Here is a 20,696-nt window from a genome sequence, read left to right on the forward strand (position 1 = left end):
CCTGATTATCGGTGCCATTGTCGCTGCCAATGCGCCGGCGACTGCGTGATATCTATTAGGCGAGGGGGGATATACTTTTATTAGAAGGACCAAGGTCGGCATGCTATTCCATAAAAAAGAAAGCATTTCAGAGCTTTGTGGCCAGGCCAGTGCTCTTCAGAAATTGCAATAAAGCTCTAAAGATCTATTAGCTTCCAGTGGAGGCATCAAGAATAAGAAGAGATCAAGCATAATCATCAGACAAATCAATACATAAGCGATCGAACCATGGTGCATCGTGTAATTAAGTGCGAACAAGCTCCGTGCCACGAGTGGTACAAAATATCAAAGATTATATACTGACAGTCATATACTGACACACCACGAAGCAAACGTTAATATTGCAAATCAAATCAAGCAACTGGCAGCATGACCAGCAACAACTTGACCAGCTGGAACCAGGCGAAGCCAGAAGCGCCTGGGGGCGCACGGGTGCACAAAAGAGGGCGCGCATCTTGACTGCTCGAAGTTTTACGAAAGTAGAAACGGATGCCATTGCGTGTTTTCATCAGCATAACTACAATGCAACTAGTATGTACCTACATGTAGCTACTGCGTCCACAGCAGGCAGCCGACGCATCACCATGCCAGCCACGCCGACCGAGAATCCGTCGCATGGGGCTGGAAGAGCTCTGCTCACGTTCCGCGCGGTTCGGCAGAGACAACGCTGGGCCCATTGCGGTTGTAAAATACGCTCCATGCGGTACGCTGCGACGGTCGCCCGTCCATGGCGACTGTGAATCAGTTGTACGAGTCCATCACTATGCGTATCGTGTAGGACTCGCCGCTGGCCGCCGGGCCGGTGAAGATGATCTGGATTCGCGTGACCTGCTCGCTCCCTGGCGTCAGGTGTAGACGATGTATGGCTTCCAATACTATCTCGCGCTGCTCGGGGTTACTGCGGCGCATCATGGCGCAGCATTCCTCCTTGCACATTATCGCGTCTCTATCGCGCACGGCGCTTATGCCGTGGCTGATTTGCTCGATCTCATGGTTGTTTTGCTTCTGGCCGTGCAGGGCTTGTGCGCCCAGCTGTGCACAGTAAATTTATTTACGCCCCTATGAGTGTAAAATGAGTGTTAGATAACTCACACCCTTATGGGTGTAAATGCTACACCTCAATAATGGGTGTAACAGGGGTGTCACATGTTACACCCCAAAGACGGGTGTTTATTGGGTGTATTGACCCCAAAAACGAAAAAAAATGCTTGCTCCCGAAATTCACGGAACACTAGTTCCACTGCAGCTTGCATTTGCAAGTGTGAACATCTTAACTATCTAGACTCTTAGAGCTTTTTTATTTCCGTGTTAGCGCCGCGAAGCAACTGTGGCCATGAGTGGCGTACAGGCGTGGACAGAAGGAAGGAGTGGGGAACAGGGGGGCTAGTGTGCGTCCTGGGCCGACTTGCGGGGGAACTGACATTCGTTGGGTAAGTTTTCGGAAAACCCGGACGGTGACAGGATTCGAACCCGTGCCACCGGCGTGGAAAGCGATGATCTTAACCCCTATGCCACGGGAACTGGTCTCTTAGAGTTTAGCTAGCTGTGCACTCCAAGAGCTTAGAAAGGCTTTGCTAGCTAAGCCAAGTGCTTCCGCTTTAACCAAGTCGACACTTCAACAGTAGCCTGTCTTCGACATTTGCAAGCCCAGTTGAAGGCTGCTGCTGTCGAACTTCCCTTGTTTGTTCCTAACTGTTCATAATCTTTCTTTCCTTCTACTTTTTCTTTTCGTATATTAATTTCACAATCACTCACAGTAATTAGCCTTTTACTTACATACACATATGTATTTTAATTCAGTGTCACCCGCGCCAGTAAACCTTCCAGCCAGGGGGTCAAGCCCCTGTCACCAATTTTCAAGTTTAGTCCTGCTGAAGGCAGCGCTGACTGCCAAAACGTCGACCCCTAATTTTGACTACAGATGTCCTACAGTTGGCAATAAGACTGTATATCTGTTTCTAGTAATTCCCATAATTCCCATTTAATTCTGTTAATGCAATAAAAGTAGCAATCGTTGTTAATCCTTATACGGCTTCCCAAGTCTCTCCGTTACTTATGGTCTATATCTTCTCGCATCCATCTGTATGTACCAAGTTATCCATACACACACATAAGAAGTTATAGTATACAGTATATATGTTGCAAAGATTATCACAATGAAAAAGAAAACTACAGGTGCTTTGAGCATTGTGCGGCATACACCCCTGTTGCACTGACATGAGTGTTCCAAAATTTAGCATGGTGTGTAACATAAGTGTGATCGGGGTGTATTGGTACATTACACCCCTTTTACACCAACACGGGTGCTTAGTTGAGTGTAGTATAAGTTTAATTCGGGTGTGTCCTCATAGTACACCCTTTTCACACCGGGAAGGGCGTAAAAAAATTTACTGTGTGGGCCGTCCGTGGTGTGATCGATGGCCGTCCCGCCGTTCATCGCGCACAGCGTGGCAACCAGCTCCGTGAGCTCGCCCGTGTCGATGTCGACCTCGAATTCTTGCCTCGACTTCACTATCTCCTGCTCGCGCGCTTCGTACGTCTGTAGGTAGCGGTTGCGATCCGTGTAGCCGGCCTGGGGATCACGCTCGTGCAGCTCTAGCAGTTTGCGGTATAGATGGCTAATGCCCGGTTCGATTTGTTGACGTAATCGACCACGTAGGCGGCGCACGAGTACGAGTCGAGTATCAGTTGCAATTCCATGTTGGATTGCAGCGTAGAGCTATCCACAGGTTGGAGGTGTTGTCTGCGACGTGCCCCGCATGAAGTAGACGGTCGGTCGTTGCAGGGTCATTGCAGGGGCGGTCGGTCGTTGCGGTCGTTGACAAGCGTATCATGTCAAGGTACGTGTCGTACGCGATGTCCCATTGGTCTTCCAGGTACACTGTGCACTCTAAAAACTGAACTTCGCCGCATAGCGCGCTCTGCGCCAACCATTGCCACGAATGATAGGTTTATCGCTTCTGATTCCAACAGAGGCGGGGGGGGGGGGGGCGGTACGCCTTTTTATGTCGAGTTGGATACATGATAATTGACCCTTGCTGCACGTGCTCACGCCCTCGCACTCGCACGTGATATTCCTTGTTCCTCGCCACTGTCTTGGCTACTCGGATGACGGACAAAAACTTTGAGATGACTGTGCGACTGCATGCGAACAAGAAGTACCAAGTGTGATGAATGCGCAATGTGAACCAATTGCGTGATTTTCAAACAAGTGCGCGAGTACAGGCACTGTTGAGGCGTTGAGGCACTTTATACTTCAGTGCTGTGTTGTGTTTGCAGAGCGTAGATAGTGCAGTGCTGCACATTTTTTGCTTGTGTGATGTACTGTATTCATTGTATATATTTCATATAATTTACCCACCAGAATCGCAGTCTCACAGAGAACTAGTCGGGGTATAAGATATTCAGCCCATGGATCTGATGGCTATGCGAAACTCAGAGATATTTTTTGGCAATTAAAATGTTTATTTGTTGCTCAGTGAGCCGTTTTTTGTCCCTGTCTCGGTTACCCCCAGTTTAGGCGTTCCTTTCAATGTTTTGCCTGCAATTACGTACGATTACCCAAGAAGGGATGTCTCTGTGGCTCTAGAGAGTGACACCTATTATGAGCCAAAGGCGAAAGATATGGTCTGCGTACAGAATTGCAAAAAGTAACTCCACCCGTACTCGGGACTTTTCTAAGGTATTTGTAACTGTATCTCAGTATTTTTTCCTGTCAGTAACTCCTGTTAGTTACTTTTGAAAAGTAACTCTAACAAGCCTGACGGCTTATCAACAAAGTATCGCAGCCACGCGTTCCCTGTGGATTTCCGTACGGAGCCGCTCAACAACGATGACTTAGCATGATGACCCTCTTTGTGTACGGCATATAGACGTCGTCCAACTGACGCGTTAGGGTCTGCATCATATTGCTAACGTCGACAGGAACGTTTATAACCTGGCCAACGATTCCGTACTGGCCAGCGCGTCGCAATCGGCGTATCTGCATGTACGGCAGCCTCGGGGACACCAGCCGCTCCACGATTGGGCTCAATTTGGGCAGATGGGTGGGGTGTAACGGGTACCTGTACCCGTTACTCCTGCTCAGCGAGGGCACCCGCTTGTGACTGCGCACGTCTAGCAGTTGCGGCAAAGCATGAATCTAGCCGTGTCTTCGCCAGGGAATGCGCTCTCCAAGAACCGGCCATAGGGGGCAGTCGCGGCCTTCAAGTCCTTCTGGAACCACAATTGATTGCACACGTCACACTTGTGGCCATTGTCCGTCTTTGTCCGTCATGTGGCCATTGGGGCGTCATTGTCCACGAACACAGTTCTAAAGCGAGCTTTGACCAACTGCCATCGCCTACGGTACTCGTGCGCACCTTCAAAATGCTCCGGTTGCGGTTCCGCACTCGGGCAGTTGGGTCCAACCTGGCTACCCAGGGTGGCCACTGACGGGCTATACCTCCATTGGGGGTACATGTGACTCGGCAGGCTCAATACGCCTTATTCATAAGTGCTGCCATCTCGTGGCGGCGGCGCCGTCTTTGAGTATTCGGGCGGTCGTGCTATATGCGATTTCCTGTAACGGGACCAGCTGGAGAGTCCGGAAACTTGCGATTCCACCTTTTTAGGATGGCAAGCGAGCTAGAAGAGTGCACAGCCGAGCTCACGAACCTAACGTTATACCTAACGTTTCTTTCGGACAACTGTCAACAGTTGTCCGAGTCTGTCGGACAACTGTCCGAGCCCGAGTCGGACAACTGTCAACAGTTGTCAAAGAAAACGTGTTCAGCACCAAAGGGCGTTATTGTCTTCTACAATGGGTAAACAGCATCGGATAAGCACGCTCGGCGTAGCTGCAACATCGTGACTGAATGTCACGTCGAAATGCGCACTTTTGGACTCTGTCGCTTTTATACATGTGAATACTCAACTACTTGCCCGAAGTTACAGCAGTGTTTTGATGCGACGTGTTACGCAGTTACGTAGCGGGTCCCTATATGGGCGTTTTTGTAGCGCATGGAGTGGCGATGCATGATCTTACTACAGAACTCTCTGCTTAGTTGCTGGTCCTGTTCAGTAATTGAATAAAAGAGCATTTGAGCACCTGTGACTAGACACATTTTTGTGTACCTTCAGAAAAATATCGGATGTACTTTGATACTCGCACATGTAGCTGTTTGGTACCAGAAACTCAACAAAAGGTGAACGGATACATACTTTTTGAGACGGAAGTTACGTAGGGCTGACAGTTCACACAAAGAAAGAGGAAGAGCCCCTTTCTTGGAGACACAGAAAACCAGACTTTCTGTGATGATTTGACGATTTCCTCGCATGTGATGCCGTTTTCTTTATGATGAAAAGGCAACGGCAAACCAGAAGGAGCACATTGGTTTTGCTCTGAAATCTGCTGTGTCGTACTTGATTATCCGCTTGGTCAGCTCCTTTTTAAAAGCAATTACATGCAGTAACAATGTCCCAAACGGAGATGCACCACTAAGAGAGACAGTGCACAATGCTCATTTTCCCAATCATCTTCTAAATGCTGGTCTGGCAGCACGCTTCCACTGGAAATTCAACACTCCTGCACTTGAATGAAGTCCTCTGTATAGCTCCCGTTTAGTATAGACCTACTTCTGAAAGAAGCTGCCGTCCTGTGACGCGCCAAACAACCTCAATCTAAGGATGTTCTGACCGTGAACGTGTCACGTGCCTTTTTAATTATTTTAGAGGCAATAATAGCGAACTGAGTATTTACCTTCCCGGTATTCGGGCCAATTTTGCCCTTTTGGGTGCACAGTGGCACGAGCAGTAATGGGGAGTTGCTGGTCGACCTCCCCGGATGCAGCGTTGTTGGCGATAGGCGTTGTGGTGAAAACCGAAACCACCGGCAGCTATACTCAAACATGGCGCGTAAACGCAGTCTCCGTCTCCACACATAGATGGCCATAATACCAGAGAATAAGTCGTATTCTGGGCCGCGACAACCCGCTTGGTCACGCAGAACTCGTGTACGGCTGCGGCTCCTGCGCTTGCCTCAATCTGGCGAGTTCCCTCCGTTTCCGTGACCGTTCAGTCGAGGTGGCTGGTGATGGTCGAGGTCTCTAGGCCTCCTTTCCTTTCCTTTTGGCCTCTTCCCGCTGTTTGTGGCTCATAGTGGTCCGTCGAGGGGCGCCATAGCCGAAGAAGTCGGAAAATTATCAACTATTACTTTTGATGGGCACACATTTCGGTATTTTTATTTAAGTGTATTTAGTGACCCACGAGTTATACCGAACGCGATCATTGACCATCTTAATCGGTAAACGCACTGATGAGCTATGGGTGGACAAATGCCGCTAAGCGTCTTCTATTATCGTTTTTTCACGTTTTCGTTGCATGCTGTTTTAGCATGTGTACCCCTACTTACCGAAAGGAAAGACGTTTCACGTCAAAACACAAACAAAAAGGTATCGCGATGAGTGAGGTGCCGTTGCATAGATAACAGATAAAACCTTTCATGATTTTTTTTTACGACAGAAGATAAATACAATAAAATGAAATTATGCACGCGTCACCGGCAATGATGTGGGGTTATGCCGCGGGTTATGCCGCGCAATTGAAGGCACGACGGCATTGAAGGCGCATTGAAGACGTTGCCGCGTGTCGCAGCAGAATAAATCAGTCAAACGATTCGTTTTGACGAGCGCTAAGCGTACGTATGTATAACACAAGATTGTCACTTTTGAAAGTTACGTACAAAATAGTGCGCCGAAATTCGAACTTTCCGACAATGTCAGCATATATCAGAAGAAAACAGAATCCAAATCAAAGAAAACGTGTTCAGCACCAAAGGGCAGACTCTGGGGGGGGGGGGGGGGGGGGATATGTTTAATGCAAAGTAAGAAGGAGAGGGAGAGGAGCAGACTCTGGGGAATGTAAAAATGTTCCACTCACTGCTGCACAGCGGCCGAGACTCTACAAAGAAAATGGAGGCTGCTCGTGCTAACAATGACATCACATTACCAAGGTCGTCGACGTCGTGTGTTCTACAGAACGAGTCAAAATGACTTCAACCGTCACGGATAAGGTGACCGTAGTTCCACGTCAAATCCTAAAAACTGTGACCTCGACCATGGCCACCATCAAAATATTTTGTATACTTACAGCGTAATATGCCATTGTAAGTATTTACTGGATGTAATTTATAGATGTGTGTACAGCAATGTTTGTATATATACGCCGCATAGCTATTGCGTGCTTCACGTCAGTGGCTGCACGTATTTTCACATTCGGCCTTCGTCATGAAGCTGTTGATTCCGGCGATGCAAACCTCAGTAATAGAATCGCACTTTCCTGTGAAGATATTAAAAAACGCCTGACGTTTCCGGTACGTCCTTGCACACCAGGAGTCGTAGACGTTATCCCACGGTGGACACTTGGTTGGAACTGGAAAAGAAACGGGACAGCGTGTGCACAAAAGTTATCGATGCCACCGTGTGGCGTCCGGAGACGCACAATGCGTTCGTTTTTTACTTTTTACTTGTCTTTTTTCAATCCTTTATGAGCTCATGCAACAACGACCCTTCTTCACTGTCTTGTGTTACCAAGTACCGTAAAACAATAGAGGTGCAATCTCAGAAACTTTATCTAGCCGATAGCCTGAGCCCTCAGTACTCGTAGGACGCAATTGTCGTCCCAATTGGACTCATAGTTTTTAGAAAATGTGAATTGAAAATTATGGGCAACACTGTGTAGAAGTTGCCACCAACTGTGCATCGCTCGTAAAGTGCGGAGGTAGAACCACATTGCACGCGCATAACACTGGGTCTGAAACGAAAAAGTCGTGATGTGTCGGCTACGTAGCCATCAGGAGCAGCAAATCAGTCGCGAACATTGGGAAACATATATTGCTTGACGAATTGGGGGATCATTTCCCACCAGACGTTGCCCCGAACCGTTCGACTGCAATTTTGCTAGCAAATTTTAACTGTTATGAGTGATCTGTCACGTTTTTTTTCTTGCTACGCTGAGTATACTAGCAACAAGCTTCTCAGTTACGCCGTCAACATAAACTGTGCGACACCTTGTAATGATTAATGTTGCTGGAAAGCGTCATCTAAGCACTGAAACGTACTGCAAGAAGATGTAGAGCGCGTTGGTAGCACACTTCAAACAGATAAAAAATGTAATGGACCTTTCAGTGCGCCGCACAATGTTATCTCCGTGTTCAATAGATGGCGCTGGATGAGGACGACAGAACTGGGGACCAGTTGTGGGGAGGGACGCCGCAGAGCACGAACGGCGCGAGCTCGTCTCATCTTAAAACACATTTTAAAATAATGTTGTTGTTTGCTGTCCATTTGGGGGAATTCCTTTCATCCCGAGTGACATCGTTCTCTCCCTTGGTTTGTTAGAAAAGGGAGGTGTACGCCTTTTTGTGACCCTTACGCAGTTATGATAATTCTCACAAAAAAGGCGTACTCCGTCCACTTTCGACGAATCAGGTGTGATAACCATGGGCGTGCCGGGAGGGGGGCAAGGGGGTCCGTGCCCCCCCTGGAACTCCAAGGTCGCTTGTGAAAATAGTGCACTCTTTAGTCATAGGTCGTAGTGATTATTCCCGGATGTCATAAGGGGCACCTCTGAACACCCGCACAGTGCACAACGTCCGCCTCCACAAAAAGATGTGGTAGGGGTTGGGGTTTGCACTCTTACCCCCCCTAGAAGCGCTTCCCCCCCTGAAAAACAAACTGGGAACGCCCATGGTGATAACGGTATAATTCTGTGCAATGGTTGGTCTTCAACTTGCACTGTTAAAACAGGGCTTCATCACATAACACGCTCCGCTCCCTGCCAACCACCGTTCCGAATGATATCATTCTGTCTCCCGATTTCTTGGGACTGCGAGGATGCCCAAGATTCGACAGATCAGGACACAGAACGATATCACTCGTAACGCTGGCTGGCAGGGAGCGTGTGCGAAGTTCTGTTCAGTGTGTTATGTAACACGACAAACGGACACACGAGGAGGACGGTGGTTCGGTTCGTCCGTCTCTTCCCCGTGCACTCGTTGTACGTTGGAAGCTTCCAACCACTTCGTAGTAGCTATAGGTGACCTGCACTACCGCTCTACGCAGCTCAAATACCATTTACGCAAGCTTTTTCGCATGCTTGCTGCGAAGTGTAGGCTTTGCCTTCTGGTGGACAACGACCGTCTGCTTGCAGTGCTTTGCAGACGACGTTGCTTGTTTGAGGATCCTGCTGTACCACAAAGAGTGGCAATATGTCTGCAGCTTCGCAGGTACGGAGCTCCCATGTCACGTAGCACCGTGAGTCCACTGTTGGACGAGACAAAATTGGGTGACCCTTATGTATTTGTGTGAGAGCCAGATTGCACACTACTCTTTGGTCATTTCTTGAGTCATTTAACGTCGTTTGACTTATTATCATAAATTGTAATTATTATTATTATTATGAGATATTGTTGTACGGCATAACAACATACTTAAAGGGACTATGAAGTTTCCCGAACCCCCATACTTTTTTTCGATGGAAACTGTTCTTCCCGCAGAGAAACTAATATGCCACAAATTTTTCCGGACGAAATCGCTCCACTCTGCGAGGAGCGCGCGCTGGAAATGTCTCTTCCGCGTTCCTCCTCTCCCGCGCATATTTCCCTGCCGATTGTGTAACTGTACGGACCGCTCTTCGGTTCCCCGTTACGTCACCGGTGTTGCACAATGGCAAGTAATGCCGCGAGCTCGCGCTGTGGCTGCCGCCACTGCCGAAACCTGCCGATCGCGCGAAAGCTTCTGTCATGGAGATTTCCACTCCCGATGAACGCATACGCAGGATCCTACGGCGCATGCTCCTGGCGGGATTCCTCGGCTCGGCAACACGTCACGATGACGTGTTGCTGAGCCGGCCGTGGTCGCGTCAAGTTACCCGTTGTGTCTCCGCTCGGCAGCTCGTCACGGCGCGGCGCTAGCTGTCCTCCCTTCGCCGCTCCGTTTAAATTCGCTCCCGAGAAATCCGCTCGCGCGACGAAAGTAAGATTTCGGTTCTAGACTCAGAAAAATGTCTTCTTTCGAACGAAACGAAGAAAAAAATCGTTTCATAGTCCCTTTAAATGCAACAACAGAATCAGCTATACAACAACAACAACGCACAGCGTAGCAACAGCACAAGTTTTAGTATGGCATCACACGTTAAAGATTTGACACTAATTGCGAGCAGCCAAACCTCGCAGGGTTGACTCACACTGAATTACCCCCAGCTGAATGACCTCCAATTCAACGTCGATATATTACATCACCCGATCATAAATCTATATGGACGGGAAGTCAATGCTTACATGTTATGCATGAGCTCTGAATTACGAGGGTCGTACCGAAAGTAATCAGCAATCCTTTTTTTCTTCTAAAACATTCTTTATTGGTGGCAAACAAAATACATCATTTTAATCTACAGTCCCTTCTTTCTTTTCCCACATAATCTTCACTACTTTGTACACATTTGCCCCAGAGGTCTCGAACTTCCCTGCGGCAGAAATTCGTTCCAGCAAACCCAAAACATTGACGCACTGCTTTTTGGATGGCGTGCGTTGTCTCGTAACGTTGTCTCGTAACGTTGTCCGCGCAGCTGGTCCTTCACAAATCCGAACAGGTGGTAATCAGAGTGTGCCATATCGGGGCTGTAAGGCGGATGCCACAATGCAAAGCAGAAAGTTGTCACCTTCGTGCCGATATGGCTGAAGCAGTTCTGAGCTCGTGACTTTTTGCTGACGATTGTGGTCTTCGGTCAATAAGCCCGGGATCCACCGAGCACAAACTTTCCTGTGGCCTAAGCTACCAATCATCTCCTGCACTGCATTGTGCCCTATTCCAAGTGTTCCTGCTGTGATGTCCACAGTCACACGCCTGCCGTCTTGAATAATGGCATCCACTCTCTCTTTGTTGTGCCCAGTTGAAGCTGTCTGAGGGCGACCGCCCAGAGGCTGGTTTTTGATCCTAGCGTTCCCATATTTGAAATGTTTCATCGACCTCCAGACACTGCTAGCACGGGCTTCAAGTACTTCCCTGCGCTCCTGGTCGCGATATACGTCGCTTTGGATTATAATTACCATTATTTATTTCTTTTTTGTGACGAAGTGTAAGATGGCCGGCTAGTGTGTTGTTCTTGACAGTAAGGGCATGTAGCCTCACGCTTACGTTCAGACATCCGCCAGTTTGCAAGGTACGCCACGTACAAGTAGTGTGGACATTATTCAGTTGACGTGCTTGTCTCTGTGGGCAATTTGATATTGTGTTGCTTTCTTCTTCTGCAGATTGGAGGCAACCTTATGTACGTATACTGTACTGTACTGTACAGTACTGTGCATATATGCACAGTACTCTGTCAGGTTGTCAAGGTCGAGGGTTCTTTGCTTCTGCTTTTGACTTGCCTAGTAGACACTACGCAAAACACACTCTCTGAGTAGTTCCCTTCTCTCAATCTGTCCTATATACAGGGTGTTTAAAAAAAAACGTGTCATTCGGACTTTATAAAAAAAACGGGGCGACGGAAAAATACGGGGTAAACGGCATTTGTGTGACAACTGAATTTGCCACCTTGAAAAAATATTTTCATTTGATTTTAATTAAAATAAATTGAATTTCTTTAATTGAACACCAAAATTTCCCAAGTTAACCTAACGTTTTTTTTTTTTTTACAGAATTAGAGAGCCCGTAGCGAACTTAGTCAGATCCACTAAGATATCCGCTCGATATTGCAAATGGAACTGCCCCAAAACAGTCCCGAAATTGAGGCTTCAAAGTTTCGGGTATTCATCGGCGCACCAAATCAGACGCAAAGATTAGTGGAGAGGAGGACATACTCCTGACCCCATGAAAGATAGAAGGTCGAAAAAACACAGGGCGGGAAAAAAAGAGGCGGAATCATTTTTGTTTGCCGCTTATCAACGTATGGTGGAATGTCACCTGCCTTGTTATCTGCGCGTCTTGTGCTGCACGCCGGTCCTGCGATAAACTGTTCTAGCTTCATGGGGGCAGGAGCCTGTCCTGCCCTCCGCGCATTTTTCCGACTGATTTGGTGCGCTGTTGAATACCCGAAACTCTGAAGACTCAACTTCGGGACCTTTTTTTGGGCAGTTCCATTTGCAATATCAAGCGGATTTCTTGGTGGATCTGACTAAGTTCGCTACGGGCTCTCAAATTCTGTAAAAAAACGTAGGTTGACTTGGGAAATTTTGGAGTTCAATTAAAGAAATTCAATTTATTTTAATTAAAATCAAATGAAAATGATTTTGCAAGATGGCAAATTCAGTTGCCACACAAGTGCCCTTTACCCCGTATTTTTCCGTCGCCCCGTTTTTTTATAAAGTCCGAATGACACGTTTTTTGAAACACCCTGTATACAGGGTGTCCCAGAAAACGTGTCATTGAATTATAATGAAAAAACTACACCACCTAGAGTCATGCGGTCAATGGCATTTGTTCTTACTGGGTTTTTGCCACCTCCTCAGGTGAATGTCGTGTAACGTACGTTTAATTATGTAAATTTTTGCGAGCTTAAGTCGGAAATTTGCCTAGTAATGGTAACTTTTTTACCCCACCAATGTGAAGAGCGTGTCTAATTTACTCAAATTAATGATAATTGACAGAAATATTCACGAGCTATCCCATCGGAAAAAATAGCCGAACATCATGCAATCTTTGTCAGTCCGACGAAAGGAGGTTGGAAACCCAGCCCACCCCGGCATCGCAGAAAGAGAACGCATGCATGGCTTATCGCGTCCGACTTTCGCTGGGATAATGCTTACCCTCTCCCAATTCCAGGAACTGTTACTTTTTCTACTGTCACTCTGTGGGCTGGCTTCGGAACCTCCTTTTGTCGGACTGCGAGCGATTGCGCTCAAGAAGACATCGCGCGTTATGGTGCGGTGCTCTGAAAAGCATGATATTCGGCTATTTTTTCCGATGGCATAGCTCGTGAATATCACTGTCAATTATCATGAATTTGAGTGAATTCGACACGCTCTTCATATTGGTGGGGTAAAAAAGTGACCTTCCCTTGGCAAATTTCCGAGTTCAGTTCGCAAATATTTACATAATTAAACTTGGGGTACATGACATTAACTTTACTAGGTGGCCAAAACCTATTAAGAACAAGTGCCGTTGACCGCATGACTCTAGGTGGTGTAGTTTTTTTATTATAATTCCGTGACACGTTTTCTGGGACACCCTGTATAGTGTTGACAGCCGCTGAGTGCGTGATCCCTCCAGAGCTGACTTCATACCCTCCAAGGTAATGCCCCTTTTATAAGTTTGGTGCTCGCCAAGTGAAATGGTAACGCTCGTTTTCTTTCCTTGCCTTGATCTGTACGCTCAGCATATGTGTTGGGAAGATCTTAGATCTCGGGAGTTTTGAGATCGAGGAACTGCAGTTGATTTTTTCTGCAGCATGCAGTTCATGGAAAATGTCCAAAATCTTTTGTCCAAGCCGTACCCCAGTAATGAAATGCGCGCACCACATCTATCTCTTCTAGAGCCTTGGCTTTGTCTAAAGGGCGTAAAAATATTTGGCACTGCACTAAAATTATTCCTTTTCTTTTTCTTACGGTACAGCATTTGGCACACATCTTCAAACGTCTCTGCGTTCATGGTAATCAACTTCGCGCGACTCTACTTTTCAGCTTTGGACCAGAGCTTATCCTGACTAATCCCGACGGGATAAGTTAATAACTGTGCAAGTATCTACACCGTCGTACCTGGCCTTTTGCTTTCACAGAGCTGTAGGCAAGCGGTGTCCGTGTCTATGGTTCCTATGGTCCCGGTGTCACTGGGCTCGCGCAAGCAGCCAGGTATGAAGGCACTTCTCTCCACGCATCGCTTACTGGACTTGTCAAAAAATAAGGTCGTCTTGAAGCTGTCATTTGCGCACGGACGCAGTTCCAGGTCAACTTCGCACTGTGACGCCTCTGCCGAGAGATGGCAGTGAATGCATTCAGCTTCGGGATTGAAATGCAGAACAAACAGCTATTTTTCAGTACAGCGCAACAGCTATCATATCCTGGACAAGTGTGAACACAAAACCACAGGAACTTCTGCGTGTGAATTGTGTTTTTCATAGTCGCAAATTGTAACACATCATAAATGGCGTGCATCATTAAAGGACTGACGAAAAACCAACACTGTGTAGATTTTGCTATATCAAAAGAAGAGCGGACGATATACATAACACCACTCGGAGTCAACAACCATTCCGCATGTTCCCTGTCCATCTGGACCCGTTCCCATTTTCAACAAATCAGGAAACAGAACGATATAGTTCATGGTGGTTCCGGACACACCTGCACTACGTACCACTGCATGTCTTCCCCCCAGTCTTCATGGCCGGCATGATCGCTTAATTGCATGATTGAGACTTATACCCTATATTCTTAAAACAGAACTTCACCGCAAAACACTCTGAAGGCAAGCCATTGCACTGATGTGTGGAAGACGGCGGTCATGTACACCCATTTGTGACAGTTTACCTGTCACGAAAAGGCATGTACCCAGAGCCGTGGCGAGGTGATTTTTCACCCAAAGGCAGGGCTAACGTGAGCCTCCCCCACCCCTCTCTCTCACTGCCGTCAGAAGCTCTGTAAACAAAGAAAATGAGACTTTTTTTTTGCACTGTCGAGATAGTAAATTCAAATCCTCTTCCTTCCCGCTATACTATCCAACCAACCTGCCAGAGCCTGGATTTCAGGAAAAGAGATCCAAACGAGAAAGAAGATCCATGCGGCAAGAAGATCCACTACTGGATCTTCTTTCCCTATGGATCTTCTTGCCGCATGGATCTTCTTTCCTTATGGATGTTTCCTCCGTATGGATCTTTATTCCCTCTGTCACGTGACCACGTTGGAACTTCTTTGTGTTGTACAGTTGCAGTTCGCATTGCGACATGGCTCCTTGCATACATGTTTTCCTCTTAAGCAGTAATGTAGTACCTATCCATGGCATGGTTTGCATTCGCCCCTGTCTCCAGCCAACCCAGCGATTTAGCTACGGGCTCTTCAAGCCCTCATCACATTTTTAACAGCAACAGGGCTCCTGCGTGAGCTCTGAACATTCATCATCATTCACCATTCCCCCTCAAGCAACGGGATAGGTTGCCGCCTCAGCACGGAACATCCCACTACATCGTCGTCACTTAAGCATTCCGAGTAGGGTTCTTCGTTTTCGGGTCTTATGATTTTTCAAATTATTGAGGGGAAAATCGGGTGCTATTTACAACCGAGAATTCGGCGAGAAATCGGGCGCCATGATCTCTATTTGATATGTCACCAGGGAAGTTTCGGGTGAAACGAAAGGCATATGGAAGAAGCCGCTGCTGTGACACGGGGACGAGAAACAAGAATATTTATATTTCCGCCTGGAACTAGGGTAGTAAATGACCGCGGTATTCAAACACTTGCCCGAGCTCCACAAAAGCTCGTCTTTGACTCCTGCAGGAGGTGATCATAAATAGAGGACAAAAAGGTTGTCACAAATAGCTGTCTTCGCTGATGTTATGATTTACTTTTCCGACAGTTTACAGAGAACGACAAGTTGGAGGACCACAAGAATTTCGGGTAGATATCGGGTTTTATCCGAATTCTTGAAAACTTGTTCGGGACGGAACTATCGTGAAAAATCGGGTTTAACCCGAAAACGAAGTACCCTAAACACTCGTTGTTATTGTTGTTGCTTACTGTATTTCATGAATTCTTCACAATCAATATTTTTAGAATAAGCAAATAATAATAAGTAATAATATATCCTTAATATGTAAACTGCAAGGAAGATGTTATAAAAAATCGGTCGCTAATACCGCCAACAAGCCGTCTGCTGGTTCCCTGTCCGAATGACAATCCGTCAGTTCAGTCGAAGCTATTCCGATCACCCGATACTTCTCCGGGTACTTCGAGAGCTTCTGGACCGAAAATGCTATCATCAAAGACATATGGGGTCAATTCAAGAATGCCGGGTCTCGAATCACGAACATGGTAGAAGACTGACACAACGGCCTACTGAGTCGAATCGACAGCCGGCACCCCAGTTTGGCAGAGCTGGTGCAGTGGCTTCGAACCTCGCAGCATGCCACTCAGAGTCGGATGCATGCTCTGAGTCTTGATCCCCTCGCCATAAGAAGACCACAGTGCCCAAGCGTGCTTCGGAGGAACAGACTGTTGCTTCCCGAGATGGACAGATTAGCAACGCATGTAGCAGAGCACGTCCCCACGTTTCCTGATGTTGTGAATTACTTGGGCTCAATTATTGATATCGGCGTGCAAATGACTTTGTGGCTGTCGGAATGCAATGACACCTTGCTGCACAACGAGATACTGCTCAGTTCGTGTCCGAATAGTGGTGATTCACAACGGAGCACTTCCTCAATAACTCGGGTGTAATCGAGTTCAGCTGGACCTGATTCAACCCAGTTCTGGTGGAATCTAATTGAATCAGGTGCAATTCCTCGGATTCCTCTGCATAATACACGTTACACACCAGTAGACACAGAACATTCCGCAGTGTCTTTGTTTCGCGTGGCGGTTTGGTGTGTTGGACAGGTCGCGCCCTTCAACCGAGTGGGATTACACGGGCGGGTTCCCACAAGTTCTGTGGTCCCCGGTTCCCTGGTCCTGCGGTCTTCGTGGATATATCGGGTTAAACTTAATACAAACTGACAGTATGATACGATGGCCCGCTTATTAAGCATTCTTTTCGGTCCGATATACACATTCACGCGCTTCCTCGCTTGGATTCTCTTTCCCTATTGACCTTTTTGCCGCGTGGATCTTCTTTCCCTATGGATGTTTCTTCCGCATGGATCTTCTTTCTCGTTTGGATCTTTTTTCCATCTGTCACGTGACCATGTTGGCTGTTCTTTCCCGATGGATCTTTCTTCCCGTTGGATCTTTCTTCCACAAGCGCAGAGCCTGCCGTTCGGCGCCCTCTCTGGCGAGGTGCCCGGGGCTACGGCACTGCATATACACTCTTAAAAATGAACTTCACCGCATAGCACGCTCCTAGCCAACCATCATCTCGGATGATATCGTTATCTGCCCTGATTTGTTGAAAACAGGAGGCGTACGCCTTTTTTTGTGACAATTATGAACAGCATAAGTGTCACAAAAAGGCGTACGCCTCCCGTTTTCAACAAATCAGGGCAGATAACGATATCATTCGAGATTATGGTTGGCTAGGAGCGTGCTATGCGGTGAAGTTCATTTTTAAGAGTGTACCTCCCGTTTTCAGCAAATCATAAGGGAGAGAATGACGTCATTCTGGACGTTGGTCGGCTATGAGCTGAAGTTCTGGTTTTAGAGTGCAAAGCAATTGGCTCCACCCATATCACCATAGCAACAGGTGCACCAAGTGGTACGCTTCGCTGCATGAGCGCCGTTCCCTGCCAGCCTGTGCGCCTATGACCGTCGATCGCCATTGGGAGAGGAGACTGAACGCCGAAAATGTGTTTCGCGTTGGAAATAAATTTTCCAGCGTTGCTGACGGCTACCCTGCGCGCAAATACCGCACTCAGAGGATTCGTTCGCTACCCTGTGGGGTGAAAAACTATTCCGAATTAATACTGATAGCTTTGTGCTAATTAATGGTAAAGTTGTACACAACCCAAGAGGGCTATGTGTCGTGTCACATCCTTACAAGTGATAGGACTTGAATATCAATTTGAACCTGATCTTGATCTTCCATGCAATATTTTCGGGAAGCTTTAGAGATCACGCATAAAACACAAGCAGCCAATGGATGATAATGTACGGAATAGAATGTTTCATTCTCCACGCGAACCTACGAGGGGTGTTCAAGTCAAACCGGGACTTTCTGGCTCCTGAGTGTACAATGGCTCGCGCTACTGATTTTTCGTCATTTTCAAATACCCGGGCCTCTGCGTTCACCACGTGGTGGTGCAAAGTTTGTGCAAAACAGAAGACACGTGCTGGACAAGATGGCCGACAACCAGGTGAGCGAGCACATCGAACAGCGAATGTCATGAAGTTTCTCGTGAATGAAGGCGTAAAGTCATCTGAAATTCACAGAAGACTTTAGGCTCAGTATGGCCACGATACACTTAGCCGCAGCAAAGCGTTTGAGTGGTGCAAACGGTTCCGAGACGGCCGTACATCAGTGCAGGACGATCCCGGCCGGGGCGGCTCAGCCCAGCAAACCATTAATATCCATGGGACATCCCTACAAGGTCGCGAACGTCCTGATTATCTCGACATCCATAGGATATCTATGGGATATCGCACAATTTCATTGCCTTTTGGGCTTACTCCAGTAAACAACAGATGTCCCTGGTATGTTGGAAGGATATCGCGCTCTGGATGTTTGAATGCCCCATGACAAGCAGCCTGCAGATCCTAGGGATGTCTATGGGAGATTCAGGAAATATTTGTTTGTCCTTATAGAGATGGTAACTTGAATTAAAAACACAGTAGTTGATAGGAAGGGATGTCAGAAATGTTGTTGGGTATACTGTGGGTTGATGCAGGAACAGAGGAATTGCGAAGATGCATCCTCGTCACCGTTACAAATGCTTTACACCAGGCTACCCCTAACGAACGTGTGTGTAACGATCTGTATTTCAGTATATGTTCCAACCAGCTCGCAAATAGAGGTTTCTGCGGGTTTTCCCAAGTGGTCCATGTGAGGTGCGCAGGGTTCGGCACTTATGCTGGCGTGTCCCACGGTGTTGCTGTACTGTGATGAATCCTGTTAGGCTTAGGTAATGTTTTCGTTCCCTATGGTATCAACTGGGTTAAAACACACAATAAATATTATTTGCTGGAACACAGTTGCAGTGGTCTCTACGCACTCTACAAACTGATGCACAAAATTGTTAAAAGCAAAATATGTACGATATTCATAATCTCCCGTATATATCCAAGTATCCATCACAGACGTCGCAGGGACTTTCAGTTGATCTACAAACATGGCAGAAATGCTAGTCACTGGGATATCGCATGGATGTAAAACGGATCTGTGGCAAACTCCACTGGATATCCAAACGTCCCGGGCGAGATATCTTACGGATATTTGCTGGATGTATCTGGTTTGCTGGGAGAGCCCAGTGTCAGAGTTCCTGAGAACATCCAACTTGTGGAGCGCCTGATCCTCAAGGACCGATGGATAACATGTCTCGAACTGGCTCGAAAGACGGACCTTTCTGTGGGAACGTTGAACACTATCATTCATAAACACCTCCAGTTTCGGGAAGTTAGTGCCCGTTGGGTCCCGAGACAGCTCTCCGTGTTTGACCGGCAGAGAAGACTGGAAATCTCCCAAGAGCTAGGGTACCGTTTCGACACTGAAGGACAGCCGTTCCTTGATCGGATCATCACGTGCGATGAAACGTCCGTGCACCATTTCACTCCTGAGTTAAACGCGCATCAAAACAGTGGAAGCATCCGGGCTCGCCAGCTCCCAAGAAGTTCCGAAGCACCCCGTCTGCGGGTAAGGTCGTGGACACAGTTTTCTGGGACAAGGCTGGCGTTGTTCATGTTGATTTTCTGCCCAGTGGTACCACCATCAATAGTGCATATTACTGCCAGGTTCTCAGAGATGTGCATAAGGCGCTGATGCAAAAGCGGCTGGGCCTCATCACCAAAGGAATCCTCCTCCTACAGGACAATGCACGCCCGCATACCGCGCATCTCACGACACGCGCCTTAGAGGAACTTGGCTGGGAGTTGCTGCCACATCCCCTTTACAGTACAGACCTCGCCCCCAGCGATTTCCATCTCTTCGGGACACTGAAGGCGTTCCTTGGGGGCCGCCATTTCAGCTGCGACGAGGTCAAGACTGCGGTCCGATCATGGCTGCTACGCGCCGGTAATGATTTCTACGCTGCTGGCATCCAGGCCCTCGTGAAACGCTGAGACAAATGCATTAGTGCAGCTAGAGATTACGTTGAACAATAAAACTAATTTCTCGCCTGTAAGTTCATTTTACTTTTGCGAAAAATGAAAAGTCCCGGTTTGACTTGAGCACCCCTCGTATATACTATATATCAGAGGTGTCAAACTCAAGTCGAGCAGTGGGCCACATTGAACTTAGACCACAACATGGAGGGCTACACACAAAAAAAGAAATGAGGATAATTACCATAAAATCACCACACAATAAAATATATAGAGATATAAAACAGGAGCGGTGTAGTTATTGTAGGGCCGGACAGGTGTTATGAAAGGATGACGCCCGGTATCACACACACACGCAACGCAACGAGACAGGAAAAGAGAAAGTATTCTACGTTCGGTGGTGGATCTCATGGGAACCCTGAGAAGGTACTGGTCACTCACTTTGCTCTCCCGCTGAATGCTTTGTTTGTTCGTCTGAAAGAGAACACGTGGATCGTTACGTCGGCCGACATTGGGCAATAATTCCACAAGTGTGTGTGGCACTGCCGTGGCTATATCATGTCCTTGCTTCGAATATGGCTTTATACGCATTTCACACAGCTCCAGGGGTTCGTGGCACTTGAGCACAACAGCTTCATTCGTGCCGGAAGTCTGTCCTCGACACTGAAGAAATACTAGTTTTTCGGGCCAACCAATGTTCTTTCAACATTGCAGTACTGGAATCCGTTTGCATACGTCCGCGAATTAAATTCACGGTCATGATCTGCTGCTTCGCCGAACATCTCAT

The 20,696-nt window shown here is 47.4% G+C and overlaps 1 long non-coding RNA gene across 1 annotated transcript; it reads right to left on the reverse strand.

The window, feature by feature from the left end:
• Positions 1-7,174: 7,174 nt before the first annotated feature.
• Positions 7,175-20,385, reverse strand: LOC135383520 (uncharacterized). The gene is made up of 4 exons (XR_010419921.1): positions 20,351-20,385; positions 13,772-13,981; positions 9,150-9,341; positions 7,175-7,449 (listed from the first exon to the last, which is right to left on the reverse strand). It is a non-coding gene; the product is annotated as an uncharacterized LOC135383520 (long non-coding RNA).
• Positions 20,386-20,696: the final 311 nt, after the last annotated feature.

This window comes from Ornithodoros turicata, chromosome 2, assembly GCF_037126465.1.
Source record: "Ornithodoros turicata isolate Travis chromosome 2, ASM3712646v1, whole genome shotgun sequence".
Classification (NCBI taxonomy): Eukaryota; Metazoa; Arthropoda; class Arachnida; order Ixodida; family Argasidae; genus Ornithodoros; species Ornithodoros turicata.